The 18,106-nt window shown below is 28.3% G+C and overlaps 1 long non-coding RNA gene across 1 annotated transcript; it reads left to right on the top strand.

The window, feature by feature from the left end:
- The first annotated feature begins 9,311 nt into the window (after positions 1-9,311).
- LOC119573273 lies at positions 9,312-12,047 on the top strand. Its single transcript, XR_005228788.1, has 4 exons — positions 9,312-9,340; positions 9,770-9,898; positions 10,411-10,552; positions 11,972-12,047. It is a non-coding gene; the product is annotated as an uncharacterized LOC119573273 (long non-coding RNA).
- The last annotated feature ends 6,059 nt before the right edge of the window (positions 12,048-18,106 follow it).

Below are 18,106 nucleotides of genomic sequence, written 5' to 3'. Positions count from 1 at the left end.
TTTTGGGTTAAAGTCTGATCCCTTAAAAATTTCTGTTAAATTCATCTCTCATAACCAAAAAACAAGACCACAATAAAACCCCTGTAATTGAAAAAAAAACCTGTACTGACTGCACACTTTTCCCCATCCAAAATTATAATTTAAAGCACCCGATCCTGAGTTTGCAAATAGCTGTATTAAATCTTCTTAACATTTAATTTCATTACAATTATAAAGCTACTTAAAAACACCTTATCCCCCATAACCCTTTTCCCTTTTTTTTCCAATTTCCCAACCCCGGGCAAATTTTTTGAAAAATTTTTGGGCAAATTGGAATTTTTAAATTACTCTGTGGGGCCCCTTTCCCCCCCTTTAAATGCCTAACCTTCTTTCGTACTTTACGTTCTTCAGCACTGCCTTAACAAAATTTAAAAATTTAAAAAAAAATTTTTCAAAAAAAATCACATTAATTTTCATCAAAAAAATTCTCTCAAAACCCCCTATTTTTACACGTTACTTTTTCCCCTTGGCTGCAAACCCTGATCAAATTTTTTTCCCCTGCAGGGACTTCATGCACGCATAATTACCTTATAAGTTTTGGTGAACGAAAAATGGCAAAAAAGGGGTTTTTGGGGCCTCTTTTTGACTCTCTCCAAATACTCTAAAACCCTTTTGCAAAAACCCCTTGGCTGTCTTGGCCTCCGCTTTCAACTGCGGGATCTTTAAGTATTGTCAGAACGCAATCAATTTTTTTTCTTAATATATTATATTGGTAATTTGAAAAATTTAAAAAATTTCAAAAATCACAATTTTAAAACGAAAGTAATCTAATAAAATAAACCCAAAAAATTTCCCCTATTTCTTTTCTCTTCCCATTATTCCTAACTAAAATAACTCCAAAAATCATCTTTCACAAAAACATTTCCTCCTTTATCACTATTTACATGTTAAAATTGGGTACCTATTTTAGTCTTTTTTCAGAAAAAAATAAAAGGAAAGTAAAAAAAAAGGGAAAATGCCACAAAAACTTTCACCCCCCCAAAAAAAAAAAAATCTCTCCTTTTACTCCCCCAAAAAAAGGGATGCAAGCTTACATTAAACCAAAATTTTCAACTTACCTTTTTTTAAATTTTTTCCCCTGAAATTAAATCAAAAAACCTTGACCACTAGAGAGCCTGTCCCTCCCCACTCCTCTGTCTTTCCCCGTTCATATTTCCCTTTTTTGCTTGCTCCATACCCTTTTTTTTCACTGACATCTGTGATAAAATTCTCCTGATACTGAAAAAAATACATTTTGTTAGTGCACATTTTCAGCTCAAGAGAATTCAAAAAAAGAGTCTGCGGCATTTGGGGGGATGCCCTTAATTTTTTTAATGAAATGGATTATTTGCTTTTTAAGGCTTTGGAAAACTAAGAAAGAAGAAAAAACTACAGTAATTTGCTGTAATGTAAACTAAATTCGCCTTTCCTTGAAGTTTAAAAATTTATCAATTCTCAAATGGAAATTCACAAAACACACAAAACACCACTACCCACCACAGCACACAAACATTTATTATACATATTTAATATAATTAAAATATATGAGTATAATTTCTGTAGCAAAAGGGGGTTTTAAAATACTAAAAAAAAACAAATTAAAAAAAAGTCTCAAATTTCCCCATCTAGAATGACATTCTAATTTAAAATTTTCTTTCTCCTACCATAAGGGACAAAGTTTCCTGAAACTTATGTTTTAGATCCAGGTAAGGATTATCACACCTGAAAAAAAAAAATTTTGGGTACAATTTTGGCTTAATTGCCGTCATGGAAAAAAACCGGCTGGAAATGAAGTTTTACCCCAAAAAGGAAAAAATATAACCCCCGAAGAGCAATGGCTTCAGGGGGGTTGCTTTTCCATGCCAGATCTTATTCCACTGCCATGTGGTGAAACTTTTATAAATTTAAAAAATCACAAAAAATAAATGTTTCTTTTCTTATTGTTTTTTTTACTAGTTATAAACCCATAGACAGATGATATGGGGTCCATTCAATAAAACGACTATTATCATCTGGGTACTAATCTCAAAAACAAATTGGCCTGGGAAAAAAAAAAAAAATAATAATAATAAATAATAATTAATAAAAAATAATAATATAATAATAATAAAAATAATAATATAAAAATAATAAAAATAAAATATTAAAAATAATAAAAATATTAATAAAAAAAATAATAAAAATATAATAATAAAAAATAACAATAAAAATAATAATGCAGAAAGCAATAAAAGAAATGCAGTCAAAATGTGGGCTAGGCCTCAAGCACCAGCGGGGAGTCGCCACTCAAAAGCGTATGAAAAAATTCTGGGCCACGCAAAGGGCCAAAAATTAATAAACTTATTCAAGGATTATTCTTCCTATGCATGCCAAAAAAACTCCCCAGATCATGAACATAGTGCACATATTTTCGGGAACGGGTATTAGTAAAAACAACACCAAAAACTGAAAAATTTAGTTGTTTTCAAATTTTCATTTTTTTCTGTATATCTAAAAAAGCAATAAAAACCCTGTACATATCTTTCCCAAAAGAACTTATAACTTAAAAAAAAAAAAAAATTTCAAATACCTCTGCTTATGGTCAAAATTTTTCCCAAACAAAGTGAAACCAGTTTTTTGTCCTACCACCCGGGAAACCCTTTTCAATAAACCTTAGTTCTCCCGTCGAAATTGTGTTCCCGGGGAATTTCCGCCCCTCAGGGTTTCCTGAATGTAATGCATCACACTCATCTTTTTGTTTGCTGACTTTGTATCAAAACAAAGTTCCAGACTCGAAAATTTAAGCCCCTACGCTGGGCCCACGTTTTTCTGGGTATTCATGTAGTTAAACCTTTGTAAAAGATAATAAAACAATTGTACAGGGGAAAAACCAAAATTACCAGTGTGGGTTTAAAATATGGAAATGGAGGCTTTAATTTCAAAAAAAAGAGTAATTTAAATGTAATTTTCCCTATTTCTAATAATAAAAATTTTCTCTCATTTCCCCCTTTTCTTTAACTTCCGTTTTCCCTTCATAAAATATACTTTTCCCAAAACCCAAAATTACTTCAAAATCTTTTTTTTTCAACTTGTTACTATTTCTAACTGGGGGCCCATGCTGTGTGATTGCATGGGAAATTTCTGTTGGTGAAAAGAAAAAAATTTTTTTACTAAAATAAACACATATTAACACATCCTGTATTAAATAAAAAAGAAAGAAAAAACAGGGGAACACAGTATGATTACTTTCATTTTTTGGGTTTGGCCCTTTCCTTTCAAACTCATTATCATTTCTTTCTGGGGTGACAAATAAAAATTTTCAAATGTCCAAAAGGAAAATTTGGGAATAAAAGCCTCATAATCTGTATTTTACTCAGTCCCGTCCCCTTGCTGAGGGGGGAGCATGTACTTTCCCTTCCCTCGGGCCCCTGGTTCACAAAGGTTTTTTCCCATCACTTTTTGTACTCCGATACGCCCTTTTACCTTAAAGGTGGGAAAAAAATTTTTTTTTATAAATATAAATATTTTAATATTTAAGAAGGGATTTGGGTCAAAACCTAAATCCTTTTTTTGAATTTTGGTGGGTATTAAAAGACTAAGCAAAATACACCAATTTTTCAGCATTTTCTTTAATTTATAACCCCCCAAAAAATTTTTTTTCCCTTTTCCTTTTTAACCAAAAATCCAAAATTTTTCCTTTTTTCAAAAAACCAAAAACCTTTTTCCCTTTTTTTAAAAATTGATGGGTCTCTAAATATGTCAAAAGGCAGATCCATTTTCCCCCTGGAATGGTGTGGATGGAAAAGAAAAACTCACATTAAAACATATTACCTTTGGCCACTTTAGTACACATCTTTCCAAAAAAAAGTTTTAATGTAACTGTATTAGAAAAATATTTTGCTTATTATATAATATATAATATAATAATTATAATAATATATATATTATATTATATATAATCATATATTATATATATATTATATATATATAATTATATATATATATATATATATATATATTATCTATTCTATTTTTTTTTTTTTAAAAAATTTATTTAATTTTAATTTTTATCTATCTATTATTTTTATATATATATAATATATATATTTTTATTTTTTTTTCATTTTTAAATTATTTTTTATTTATATATTTATTTAACAATATATTATATATATATTTATAATTTATATCTAATCTAAATTTTTATCTTATTTTTAAAAATATAATATATTAAAATTTATATATATATATATATACATAATATATATAATATATATCTTTTTTATTTATTTTATAAAATTATATTTTATTATATTTTTATATTTTTATATAAAATATATTATATCTTTATAATATATATATTTATATAAAATATATATCTATTTAAAAATATATATATATTTATATTTATTATTATTTATTTATATTTAATTATTTTAAATTTTTATATTATTTTTTTATATATTTTTAATCTTTTATATTTTATTTATTTATTTATTTTTCTATTTATATATTAAAATCATATATTATAATTTTTTATCTAATTATTTATTTTTTATTATTATACTATATATAATTTTTTAAAATTAAATATATTTTATTATTTTTTTTATTAATTTTATTTTTTTATTAAATTATATTTTTATATTTTTTAAAAATTTATTTTTTTATATTTTTTATATTTTATTTATTTTTATTTTTATTTTTTTTTACCCTTTTCCCTAAACTATTTTCTTTTCTATTCTTATTTTCTTCTCTTCCTATCTTAAATATCTTTTAATTTCTTCTCTAATTATAATTAATATCTTATATTCCTTTCTCTATTTTAAAAATTTTTTTATTTATATTTTTAAAACTAATTATTTTTTTTTATATTATTTTTTTATTTATATATTATATTTTTATTTTTTTTTTTTAAAATTTTTTTTATTTTTTTTTTTATTAATTTTCTTATCTTATTATATTTGTATTTAATTATTTTTTAAAAATTTATTTTTATATATTATTTTTTTATAATATATTATTTTTATTTTATCTATATTTCTTTATTTTATTTATTTTTATATTTATTCAATTAATATTATCTATATTTATATTTATTTTATATTTAATTTTATTTATATAATAATTTTATTTAAAATTTTTTTAAAAATTTTAAATTTTTTATATTTTAAAATTATTATCCAATTTCAAATTTATCTATTTAATATTTTTTATTTCTTCTTTATATATCCCCATTTTTTCTATCTTATTTTTTAATTAAAATTTTTTAATTTTTTATTATATCTTTATATTATATTTTTGAAAAATATTATTTTTTAATATATATATATATTTATTTTATATTTTATATATATTATCTCTTAAATTATTAATTTTTTAAATTATATTTAATTTTTTTATTATTTTTTTATTAAATTATTTATATTTATAAATTTAAATTAAAATATATATATATTATTTTCCCCTTAATTATTAATAATTATATAAAATATTTAATTTATATATATAAATTATAAAATTTTAATAAAAATATTTTATTATTTATTTATTTTTATTTTTTTATTTTTTTTATATTATTTTTTTATATTTTTTTTTTTTATTTTTAAAATATTTTTATTTTTTTTATTATATTTTAAAAATTATTTATTATATAAAAATTATAATTTAAATATTTTATTATTTTTATATTTATTATATTATTTTTTTTATATTATAAAAAATTTAAATTAATAAATATATATAAATTATATAATTTTATTTTATTATTTTATTATTATATATATTTATTATATATATAAATTAATTTATTTATTATATTTTTATATGTAGTAATTTTATATAAAAAAAAAAAAAAATATTTAAATATATAAATATATAATAAATCCATAATATTTAAAATATATTTTTAAAAATAAAATATATATTATATTAATATCATATATATTATTTTTTATTTTTTTTTATTTAATATATATTATTTTAAAAAATAAAAATTATTAATATTTTTATAAAAATATATATATTTCTATTTTTATATTATTTATATATTTTATATTTTATATTTTTTTTTTTTATATAAAAATTATTTATTTTTATATTATATATATTATTAAAAATTATTTATTATCTAAAATATATATTTTTTAAAATATATAAAATTTTTATTATTTTAAATTTTTTTATTTTTATATTTAAATATTTTTAATATATATTTTTTTAACATTTATTATTTTAAAATTATTATATATTTTTTTATATTTATAAATATTTATATATATAAAAAATTTATATATTTATATATTTATTTTTTATTTATATTTAAAAATATTAATATTATATTTATTATTATTTTATATATTATATTTTATAGCAAAAAAAATTTTTTCTAATACATTTCATATAACTTTTTTTGGACAAATGATGGTACTCCATTGGGGCCAAGGTTAGTGTTTAAATCGGAGCTCCTTTTTTTTTTCCATCCACACCCTCTCCGGGCGAAAACTGGATCGCCATTTACATAGTTAGCAAGCCATCAATTCGTTAGACTTAAACGCTGAGTGAGAGGTGTGGAACCCTTCACGCAGAAAAAACCCAAAGATTTAGGGTAGGGGGTGATATGCCTAATTAGATTTAAATTGGGTCTTCAAGTCCTTGTGGAAGTTTTTTTTAGTGAATTTTTTGCTTGTTTGCAAGGGCACTACATTGCAAGAAGTTTTTTTTTGTATTTGGAAAAGACTTATGAAGGAAAAAAGGGGTGAAATGAAAAAGGGGCTGTATTTTTTTTAAAAAGGAAAAAGGTTGTGAAATAAAGAAAAAGCTGTAATTGGGGCTATAGCTTTTCATTAATACCCAAAGTTTATATACAGGATTTAGGGTGATCCCATGCCTTCTTAAATATTATCACTATTTTATTTTATAAAAAAAATTTTTTCACCCCGGGAAGGGTATCGTGGGGACAACGTGATCGGAAAAATGGAACCGCTGACAGATGAAGACCTAAACTCCACTCGCAAAGGGGGACAACTGAGTACCAAACTACAGATTATGGCTTTATTGCCAAATTTTTGACATGTACACTTCACTCCATAATATGATAAAATTTGAAAGGACTGCCTAACAAAAAAATGAAAGTATCCCCACTGTTTCACTGTGTTTTCTTTTTGTTTTATTTAATACAGGTTTGTGTATATATGTGATTTTATAAAAATTTTTTTTCTCTTCACCAAAACAAATTTTTATGCAATCTACAGCTCGCGCTCAGTTAGAAATAGTAACAATTGAAAAAAATACTTAAGTAAACTTGGCTTTTGGTAAGTATATTTTTTGATGGCGTGAGAGTTCATTACATGTACTGTAGTACGATTTTATTATTAATAATAGGAATCATTATTACTCTTTCTTTGAAAATTAAAAGCCTCCATTCCATATATTAAACCCTGGGAAATTTTTGGTTTTCCCTTACTAATTATTTTTTTCATTTTCTAAGGAACTAAAATGAAAAGCCAAACGTGTCCCGCGTATGGGGTTCAAACTTTCGAGCTGGGTACTTTGTGTGATACAAAATCACACAAAAGATGAGTGTGAGCTTACATTTAGAAACCATGAGAGCAATTCCCAGATACCTAATTTCGCCCAGAAAAGGGTTTTTTGAAAAAGCTAAGGGTGAGTGGACAAACCGGTTTCACTTTGTTTTTTAAAAATTTTGACCTAAGCAAAGGGATTCTGATTTTTTTTTTTTTTTTTAAATTTAAAGTCTTTGGCTGATATTACGTTTTTTTGTTTTTTTTTGATATCGAAACATGAAGTTATTTGAAATCAACTAAATTTCTCAGTTTAGGTGTTGGCTACTACTAATGTTCCCTGAGATTGCACTATGTTCATGATTGGGGGTTTTTTGGCATGCTAGGGTGAATAAATTTCCCTTGATAAGTTCTATTAACCATTTGGCCTTGCTGTGGCCCCAAAACCTATCATTTCGCTATTTAGTGGCGACTCTCCACTGTTACTTTAGGGCCCAGCCCCTATTTACTTGCATTTCTGTTATTGCTTTCTCTGCATTTTTATTATTATTATTGTTTTTTTATATTATTTTTATTATTATTATTATTTTTATTATTTTATTATATTATTATTATTATTAATTTATTTTATTATTATTATTATTATTTTTTATTTTTATTATTATTATTATTTTATTGTTTTATATTATTATTATTATTAATTATTTTTTTTTTTTTTTCCCCAAGGTCTTATTTTCTTTGAGATGTATATCCAGATGAAATATCTGTTTACTTGAGGACTCCTATCTCTTCTAGGTTTTTAAATTGTAAAAAATAAAATAAAGAAACATTTTTTATTTTGTTAGTTTTTACAATTTTCAAAAAGTTTTACCATCATGGCAGTCAGGGAATAAGTCCTGGCATGAAAAAAACCCTCCCTGAAACCTTTCTCTTCCGGGCAAAGGGTCACGGGTGGTGCATTTCACTCTTATTTGTGATGGGAAAATTAAAGCAAGAGCCTCTTCCTAAAAACCTACTTTTCTAATCACTCTCCAAGGCTTTGTGCACTCTTGGGGACCTTCCCCCTCACCCCTTTTTCCCTCAATTTTTCGTGGGGAATATTTCTTGTCACTTCAGTTCTCAGCCGGATTTTTCCAGACGCATTTCAAGCCAAAAATCTGTGCCAAATTTTTTTTTTTCATGGTGTGATAATCCTTTACCCGGATCTAAAACTATAATTTCAGGAACTTGTACCTTATGGCAAAAAGAGAATTTTAAATTAGAAAGTTTTTATCTAGATCGGGAATTGAGTTTTTTTTTATTTGTTTGTTTTTTTTTAAACTTTGAAATCCTTTTGCTACGTATATTATCTTCATAATATTTTTTATATTAATAATGTAATATAAAAGTTTTTGTGTGCTGTGGTGTGTATGTTGTGTGCTTTTGTGTATTTGGTATCTTCTCATTTGAATTGATCAATTTTAAACTTCTAAGGTAAATGCGATATTTTTGATTACTTACAAAATTCTGTACTTTTTTTTTTCTTTCTTAGTATTTCCATAAACCCTTTAAAAAAGCAATTAAACCATTTCATTAAAGATTAATGGGATCACCCCCAAAGTCCTGCAGACTCTTTTTTGAAATTCTCTTGGCTGAATAATTGCACTAAAAAATTATTGTTTTTTATATCACTGGAGAAAATTTTTCACAGATGTCAGTGAATAAAAAGGGGGGGGCAAAACAAAGAAGGAAAATAAAGGGGGAAAAGACATGAGGAGTGGGAGGCAGGGGGCCCTCTAGTGTGCTAGGGTTTCTTTATATTCAGAGGAAAAGTTGAAAAAGTAAGTTTTAACAAGTTGGTCTTATTGTATAGCTTTTCATACCCTTTTTTTTGGAGTAATGGACTGAATTGTTTTTTTTTTTTTGGGTTTGGGTTAATTTTTTTTGTGGGGACTTTCCTTTTTTTTTTTTCATTCCTTTTAAATTTTTCTGTAAAACTGATCTTACAATTAGGTATCCAATTTAACATGTAAATAGTTGATAAGGAAGGAAATGATTTTGTGAAAGATGACTTTTGGAGTTAGTTTCAGTTAGGAATAATGGAAGAGAAAAGAAATCAGTGGAATTTTTGGTTTTACTTTATTAGATTACATTTCTGTCTTAATTTGTGATTTTTGAAATCTTTTAGAATTTTCAAACTTTACCAATAGTATATTATATTAAGAAGAAAATTGATTGCGTTCTGACAATACTTAAATCGTATCCCGCAGTTTGAAAGCGGAGGCCAAGACAGCACAAGCGGCCTTTGCAGAAGTGTTAGAGTACTATGGAGAGAGCTCAAGAAGTTGGCTCCTAACACCTTCTTTGCCATTTTTGTCCGTTTCACCAAAACTTATAAGGTAATTATGTCGTGCATGTAAGTCTTCCTGTCAGTTGGATTATTTGATACATGGTGTGCAGCCAAGAGGAAAAGTAATCTGTGTGAAAATAGTGGGTTTTTGAGAGAATTTCCTTGATGATATTATATGTGATTTTATTTTCTGATACATTTTTTTAATATTAAATTTGTCTAAGGCAGTGCTGAATGAACTGTCAAGTACTGAAAGCAGTGCTTAGGTCACTTAAGAAAGGGGCCCCACAGAGTACTGATGCCATAGCTGTAGCCATTAAATTTGAGGGAATTCCAAATTCATGTAAATGACCTCACAGCATTTTCTAAGAGGTGCAGACTTTTAACTTTTTACTTCATACCATTAAATCCATTTTAGATATGGTTAAAAGGGGGCACCATTAGAAAGTGCTGAAGGGCCACTCTTGCAAGGGAAGAAGGGCAGGAAGAGCAGAAGGGCAAAGGGGGCACAGCTTAGGGTATCAGATGGTCTTAATCTAAGGTATTTGAAAACCATGACAGATGGTGGAGCAAGAGAATGAGCAGCGGCGCCGATTAGAGGCTGCCTCCAAGCAGCAGCTCTGAACAACAGAAGCAACAACAGCAGCAGCAAGAAAGTCAGCAGGTGGTTAGAAACAACAAAATCAATGCACGTAAACAACAGGTCAGTCGTTGGCTCAAATTGTTGCTTTTTAGAATTTAAAATTGGCTTTTTTGATGACTAGGAAGTTTATGTGGGATAAGTGTGCTTGTTAAGTAGTAGCTTCTATTATTGTAATGAATTAAATGTGTAAGAAGACTTAATACAGCTATTTGCAAACTCAGGATCTGGGTGCTTAAATTATAATTTTGGATGAGGAAGTGTGCAGTACAGTACAGGATTTTTTTTCTAATTACAGGGTTCTTATGTGGTCTTGATTATTGGTTATGCAGATGATGTAATTTTAACAGAATTATTATTAAGGGATCAGACCTTTGACCCAAACTGCCTGAATGTGAAATATCAGTTCACTGTCATTTTGTTTTGTGAAATGTGGTTACATATAAAGGCTCCTGAAGTGTTCAGCCATCAAGGTGTCAATTAGTAGGCTGTGTGACATCACCTGTTTACATCCTTTCCTTGAATTTTCAGATTTTTCATCTAATGCTATTATGATTATCATAATGTTATTAACAGTGGCAATATGAAAAGAATGGATTTCTGAAAATCAAGGAAAACTGTAGACAGGTGCAGTAGTAGGATCTGTGATTGACTCCTTGGCGACCAAATGTTTGCAGAGCCATTGGTATGTAAATACAATTGATAAACTAGACCCACAGTAGGCATCCCCAGTGGCAGGGGTTTGAGTATATTTTGAGCTCCTGTAGGTCAAACGTAGTATAGATCAGACAGTACTTATTTTTCAGGGTCAGGTTTTGATTAATCAGGTTTTAATTACATTTTGAGATCTAACGAGTCAAGAGGTAGTACAGATTACAAGAGTGCTCGATATAACACAGATATGTTATAGGTAACAACAATACCAGTGTGAACTTATAGGTAAGAGAGAAAAATTATGTTTTAAACTAGGCTAGGTGAATAGCTATCCAAATATATGTTTGTGTGTTATATATCTTAATTTGTATATGTTGATATTTTGTAAAAACCCCTGTTAGTCTTAGAAATTAGAAATTAGTGAACTAGTATTCAATATATTTCCACTTGCAAAGTTCTTTCAAATTTTGCTTAAGGTACTTCTGTTATTAGGGGATACTTAGAATATTGAAGGTGAAAAAAAAAAAAATTGTAAGACAACTGTTGTGGTGTTCATTTTCTAGGAAGCAAAACTAGATTTAATGTATAGAATATATTACATTAATCTTAATGTAAGAACTGCTCTAAAAGACTTGAGTATTTTGCTGTGAGAGGAATATAGATGACATTAGTTGTGATATCTGACACATTTTTTATACTTGTTATTAAAATTATTATTCTTGAGAGGTGTCATAGAGGCATAGGTTAATGCTAGTATAATTAATCAATATTTCAGTTTAAAGTTCATGTCTTTTTATCTCATGATTCCCATTTTTTTTTTTTCTTCAGGCTTACGGAGGAGAGGTAATATTTACAAATGATTTCTTTTTCAATGTGTGTCTAATGAACTTACTGTATTAACTTCCTCTTTGTTTTGTTAACCCTGTCTCTGCTTTTTTTTTTTTTTTATGTGACGTTATCAGGGTCAGAGAATTAGCTGTTGCCTTGATTAGGAATTTACTCTTTGGAAAGTTTGTGTTATAGATCCGATAAAAGGTTAGGGAGAATAATTGCTGAGATATGATGAATAGGTTACTTTAAGATTGATAAAAAAAAAGACTGATTTATTGTCATGATTTTAAATTATTTTTTCTTGTTTACAAATTTCAAGTACTCCATTTATAGATAGATTTGATAAAATTCCCTTATTTCATTATAATAAGATTTGTAAATTATATCAATGCAGTTTTTTCTATGAAACTGAAGCATCTACTGATAATTTCACATTGAAAATATTTATTTGCAGTGTTTGATTTTCGCTATTGAGATTCTAAAAAAGGTTAAGGTTTGATTTTCCTTGCCCAAATGGATTTCATTCCTGGGGCCCTGAAAACTTCACACTGACACAAAGTGCTCTCTCTCTCCATTTTTTCCTGACCAAAGCTTCAGAATACAATTAACTAAATTTTCCCATGACACTAATATCAAGAGCACTTCTCTGCTGAAAAGAGCTGAACCCTACTGTTTTCTAAAGTCTGGACTTGTCTCTTAGATATGACTCCAGAGAGCCAAGGGTTCTAGAATGTGAATTATTTAGAATTCCCCATATTTTTATTATTCTATTCCTTTTCACAAATGGTGTTTCTAAATGTCCTTTCATTTTAGATATAATATATATACATATTTCTCATGGTATCCTCTTTGAAGGACAGTAAAAAATGTCACTTAAATACATGTGGTTTTGCCATGGTTTTAGAAATTCCAAATGGGAGTCCGCATCACAAGTGTATAAAAACTACATCCGTCCACATGCTCTGTCTGTTTACCCCCATGGCCCGCCAGGTGAATGCACGCTCTGTGAAAATACAGGTACATGATTGTCTGTGCTTGTTTCAAACATGCTGTACTTGATACAGTGGTGCATTAGAAATTTGTATACAGTGACTAAAGCTCTTCTAAATTTGGATTATGTTAAATTGAAAGGATACAGTTTTTGCAAGTTAAACTGAATTGTACCTAGCAAGAAGGTCATCCACTCCACCTGCTGATGGGGAAAATTGTTAATAATGGAAGAAGTGAGAATCTTGTTAAGATGTATGCACACTTGAAATGACTGTATTTGCAACTGTAAAGTATAATATCCAAGCATAAATCACTGATTACCAAATTTTAAAGGAACTTAATTTTTCTTTAATCTCTCTATGCTCAGTTGTGCTCAACATTTTCCTTAATTTTCCTTTTTTCTTTTCCCTTTCTTCCTCCAGTCCTCCTTTCTGCCCCTTCTCCTCCATGCTTCCTTCTTCCTGCTTCAATCCTCCAATTTCCCTCTTCATCTTTCTTTTTGCACTCCTTCCTTCCCTTGCCTTCCCTCCTCTCACACTCTAGTCACTCGTTTAAGCACCCGAAAATCATACATGCCCCGGATAATATAATAAATTCCAAATATCAAACCTGCCAACCTTTTTGAATTATCAAAATTTAAGGAATGCTTTTTAATGTATAAGCAAACATGTGAATATCAGTGCTCATTGTTTTAAAAAAAGGTTCTATTCCAAATAACTGCAGTGTAACTAATCTATTTACTGCATATCAGGTTAATTGGTATAGATAATGAACACTTACCAAATAGCCCATAAATGCAGTGATATTTAACTTTTTTCTCATAGCTTTTATTAGCCCTTAATTGTGCATGTAAGTAAAATACAGGAAAATCATTGAAAAAACCCCTTGAAAACTATGTCTCTGCAACTAGACTGTAATGTGTATTCATATGGGCTTCTGTTTGAGATTACTTTGGGTTTTTTATATGGTTTATTTGTATTCTATAAAAATATATAGCTTAGCTATATGTTCAATATGGGTTTTGTGTTTTGTGTAACCTCTTTCATATCAGGTACTCAGATTTTGAAGGAGTTTTTATTCTGTCCTGAGTAAAATGATGTGTGATTATAGCCAGGCTTTTGCATCATTGCCAACATTAAAAGGTTTCTGACTCCAGTATTTTTGGATAGATTTGTAACAGTAGTATGGACCACCAGTGGAGGGGTATTAGTATTTGTAATATCACTAAGGCAAGCAAAAAAAAAAACATAATTACTTATTACTGTTAGTTTGATTATAATTTTTTAAAGTGGGTAAACCGATTAAAAAAAACCATAGTCTAAATTCATGGAACAAAATACTAGTGCTTGATCCGTTCATGATATGATAGGAATATTTTGTAATAAGTTTTCTGAAAAATTAATTAAGTAAAAGTTTAGAGTTTGAGACATAATTTCCCTGGGATTGGTTTTTAAAATTTATTTATCACTTTTCTAAAGGGGGCCTCATATATGATACTGGATGAAATGATGATGTCCAAATGTTTGGATAGTCCCGATTAACAATATTCTATTATATAGTTATAGAATTGCATTTCCTTATTTGCCTATGTATGTTCTATATCATCTGTTAAGCCTTCCAAATTTTTTCCCTTTTAAAGGCTTGGGGTACTTGATGATGGGAATCTCAAAAATACAAAATATTTTTCCCGTTCTCTCTCTTCCTCACTCTTAATTACTCTACTTCCTTTTACTTTGATATTAAAGAGCCTTTGTTTTTTTTTTCTAATGATGACTTTCGAAGATCCTTTTCAATATATTTAATAATGAGAATTTCCCCAGAGGCTCTTTTCTTCAGCTCTGTGGCATTACTATTTTACATTCTAGACCCCAGTTTGGGAAACCTGTTCATGCATGAATTTCCCCTTGCCATAGCAATGGTCCCTTGTTTTCCCCATATCATCCTTTCAGCCATCCCTGTTTCAACTTTCCCATCATTCCTGGTTGTTTAAACAGGTACTTAAAATGATTTGTCCATTCACTTGTCTTCTTTTATATTTAGTCCCCTTAAAGAGCAATTTATTTAGTCTTATTGTCATCATCAGTTTTAGAAAATTTGTAATCTGATTTAGACGTTCAACTTCATATTCATATTCTCATGATTAATTTATGAAGGTGAGAAATAGGAAGAGCCCCTTTTTTTGGGTTTTTTTTTTTCCTTGATTGTATATATACATAATTTAATTTGACATAATACCCGCAGTTTTCCAGGAAGCTTATCAAACCATGAGCAGAGAACTAAATTCCAAAAGGACATAGGGTTCCCATGACAGGGTTCCCGGGGCAGTTAAAACTATATGTGTGTGTGATCATGAATAGGCTACACATGTTGCATCATTTTGTGTTCCATCATTTTAACTTCATTTTAAAAATTTATAGGAGGCCGCTGATGAGTTTAAATGAAGGCGCGTGGTGTGGTTTGCAGATAAACGCCTTCTTTCTCAAAAGGACGTTTACCATGGAGCTCTTGAGGATATCCTCATTGGCCTGAAAAATGAGCCATACCGACGAGCTGATGCAGTAAGGAGAAGCGAGGAACGTAATGAAAATGTGAGACTCTCCCGTACTTTGATGACATGGAAATTTTTTAAGCATTTTTTGCAAAGAAAAAAAATTATTGCAATATCTTTCCAAGTTTCAAAATCTTCTGTCAAGCCCTTATTATGACTGGGTATTGCAGTGTCTTTTTCTTTTTTTGATAAGAAAAAGTGATTTAGAGAATGATATAAACATTCACTTCACCTTTGGAAAGTTTTGTTGCTTCCAGTGATACCATTTTTTTTTCAATTTAAAGTTTTTTTTCTCAGAAACGATTCAGGAAGGTGTGATGCATGCAAAACACTTTGATAGACATGGACTTGACTTGCAAATGTTTGTTCCCCACGGGACAAAGGTATAAAGCATTCCAGCTAAAATTAGTTGCTACTTACATATTTTTAATGGATTGCCCATCCATGATAAACTGAAGTCTCATTATATTAGCCCCACAAAAAAGATAAAGCTTAAAGATAAAAAAAAAAGTCTTCAGAGATCATGTAATGCCAAATTTCTTTTTAGATATTTGTTTATAGATTTTCTTTTAAGTTTTTTGGGATTATTTCTTCTGCTATAACAAATTGTATTAAAGAGTGACAATCAAGAAGTTCAGCATAAGAAACAAAATTTAAATATTTTATTAGATGCCTGTATTAGATTTTTATGAGTGGAAACCTTTTTGGTTAAAATCATTATATATAATTTTATATATGTTTTAAATTTTTGTAGCTATACAAAAGAGGAAAATAAAAGAGAATGAGGATGGTCCATACATTGAGAATATTTCAGAGGATGGATTGATAAGTACTTTGCCTTGTTATTTAGGACTGGAGTGATGTCTGAGCAGTGGGTGAATCTCTGCATTGTGCCTCGGTAAAGGTATGCCTTCCACAGTAAAAGTGCGTGGTTTAGAGATGGCTGAATCTACGTTTAAACTTTGTGAGGTTTTTTTTCATGTCATAGGCCACAACGACAACTTTTATGGAGTTGTAAAGTCATTTTTTTAGGAAAAAAAAATATTGTTGGTGGGGAAAAAAAAGAGAGAGAAAAAATGTATCTGGAAATTTTCCCTCCAGTTTTATTATTAAAGCAGATATTGTTTTATTATTGATGGATCTGATTTAGTATTATTTCCTGTAATTTATTTATTTCAAATATTGTATGACCTGATGTGACCTTATCACACTACTGTATATAAAATCGGAATTATACTTTGATTATCAAAAGTGAGAAAAAAATTTAAATTTTCTTTGCGAAAAACAAAATCTAAGTCTTGCTTATTATTTGGTGATTACGCACAGGTTTTTATCAAATTTCTGGGCTCTTTAGGTTGCCCAAATATAGAAAACTGCCACTAGAGTCCTATTTGGCAACACTGATTGAATGGGTTGAAAGAGGAATTGCCTCTTCCCTTGCCAAGTTCTCTCCAGTGTTGCAGTTCTGTGATTCTTAATGGGGAAATGATTCTTAATGCCTTTGTGGAGCTATAAGAATTGAGAATTTTTTTTAAACTGTGTATGTGATGATTTGTGTTATATTGAAAACTATCAGTCACTGATTTTTTTTTTTTTATATTAAGTTTTTTGAATTTTTTTATATATATCTCCCAGTCTGGGCATTATTGTTAAAAGTTTTGCAAAGTCTTGGTATATGTAAAATTTGTGTGGAAAAAAGGAACACAAACCCCCATTTCCCACTGTCCCCCCCGCTAATGCAACATGTTTGATATTTAAACATATCTGTAAGTGTATATTTTTCTAACATTATCCTTTTTTTTTTTCCTTTGTTTTTGTTTTTTTTATCTTTTTTTTTGTACTGTCCAGTCACTGTGTGCCTTATGAAGGTTTTGGTTTTTTTCCACATAACAAGCAGTTACATCATCTTATTTCTGTGACTGCAAATTTAAAAAAAGAATATTTATATATTTTCCTTTTCTTTTCATCCCAATTTCACCCAAAATGTGTAAATATAAATCCTCTTTTGTCTCTATATAACCAGTTTCAAAGCAAAGGTAATGATCAACTTGATTTATATAGAAATACACAGTTGATCTTATGTTGTCTTGTGTGTCGTGAAAACTCTTCTTCCTGTAGTTGTTCTGGGGGCACATTTGAGAATTGTTTGCATCTTTTATTGGCCTTCTAACAGTGTTTAAAAGGATGAAACTACTCAATTTTTTCTCCTTTCTCTTTTGAAGACGAGATGTGTATTCTATGTCATTCTTTTTCCTCGTTTCAGTGGAGTGATCTCTCAGATGCGCATTATTTTATAGTCTAGTCTTGAAATGTAACACTCTTTCAGTTACTCATATTTTGTAAAAATATGTAAAAGTTCTTATATTCAGTCAAATTTAGTCGGGAATTTCCCCCCAAAGTACCCATTAAGGCCTTATTCTTAAGAAAATTTGTGTATATATATGTAAATATATATAAAATCTGTAAATTGCATTCTTAGACACTAACAAATACTCAACCTGTAAATAATATTTGCAAACTGGAGAAATGTATTGCCGAAAATTAGGAAAATGGCTCTGAGGGCGTCCAGGTTTAAAAGTTATCAAGGCAAAGCA

The sequence above is a fragment of the Penaeus monodon genome, chromosome 5 (genome assembly GCF_015228065.2).
Source record: "Penaeus monodon isolate SGIC_2016 chromosome 5, NSTDA_Pmon_1, whole genome shotgun sequence".
NCBI classification, from domain to species: Eukaryota; Metazoa; Arthropoda; class Malacostraca; order Decapoda; family Penaeidae; genus Penaeus; species Penaeus monodon.
This window is presented reverse-complemented; position numbering and strand designations above follow the sequence as displayed.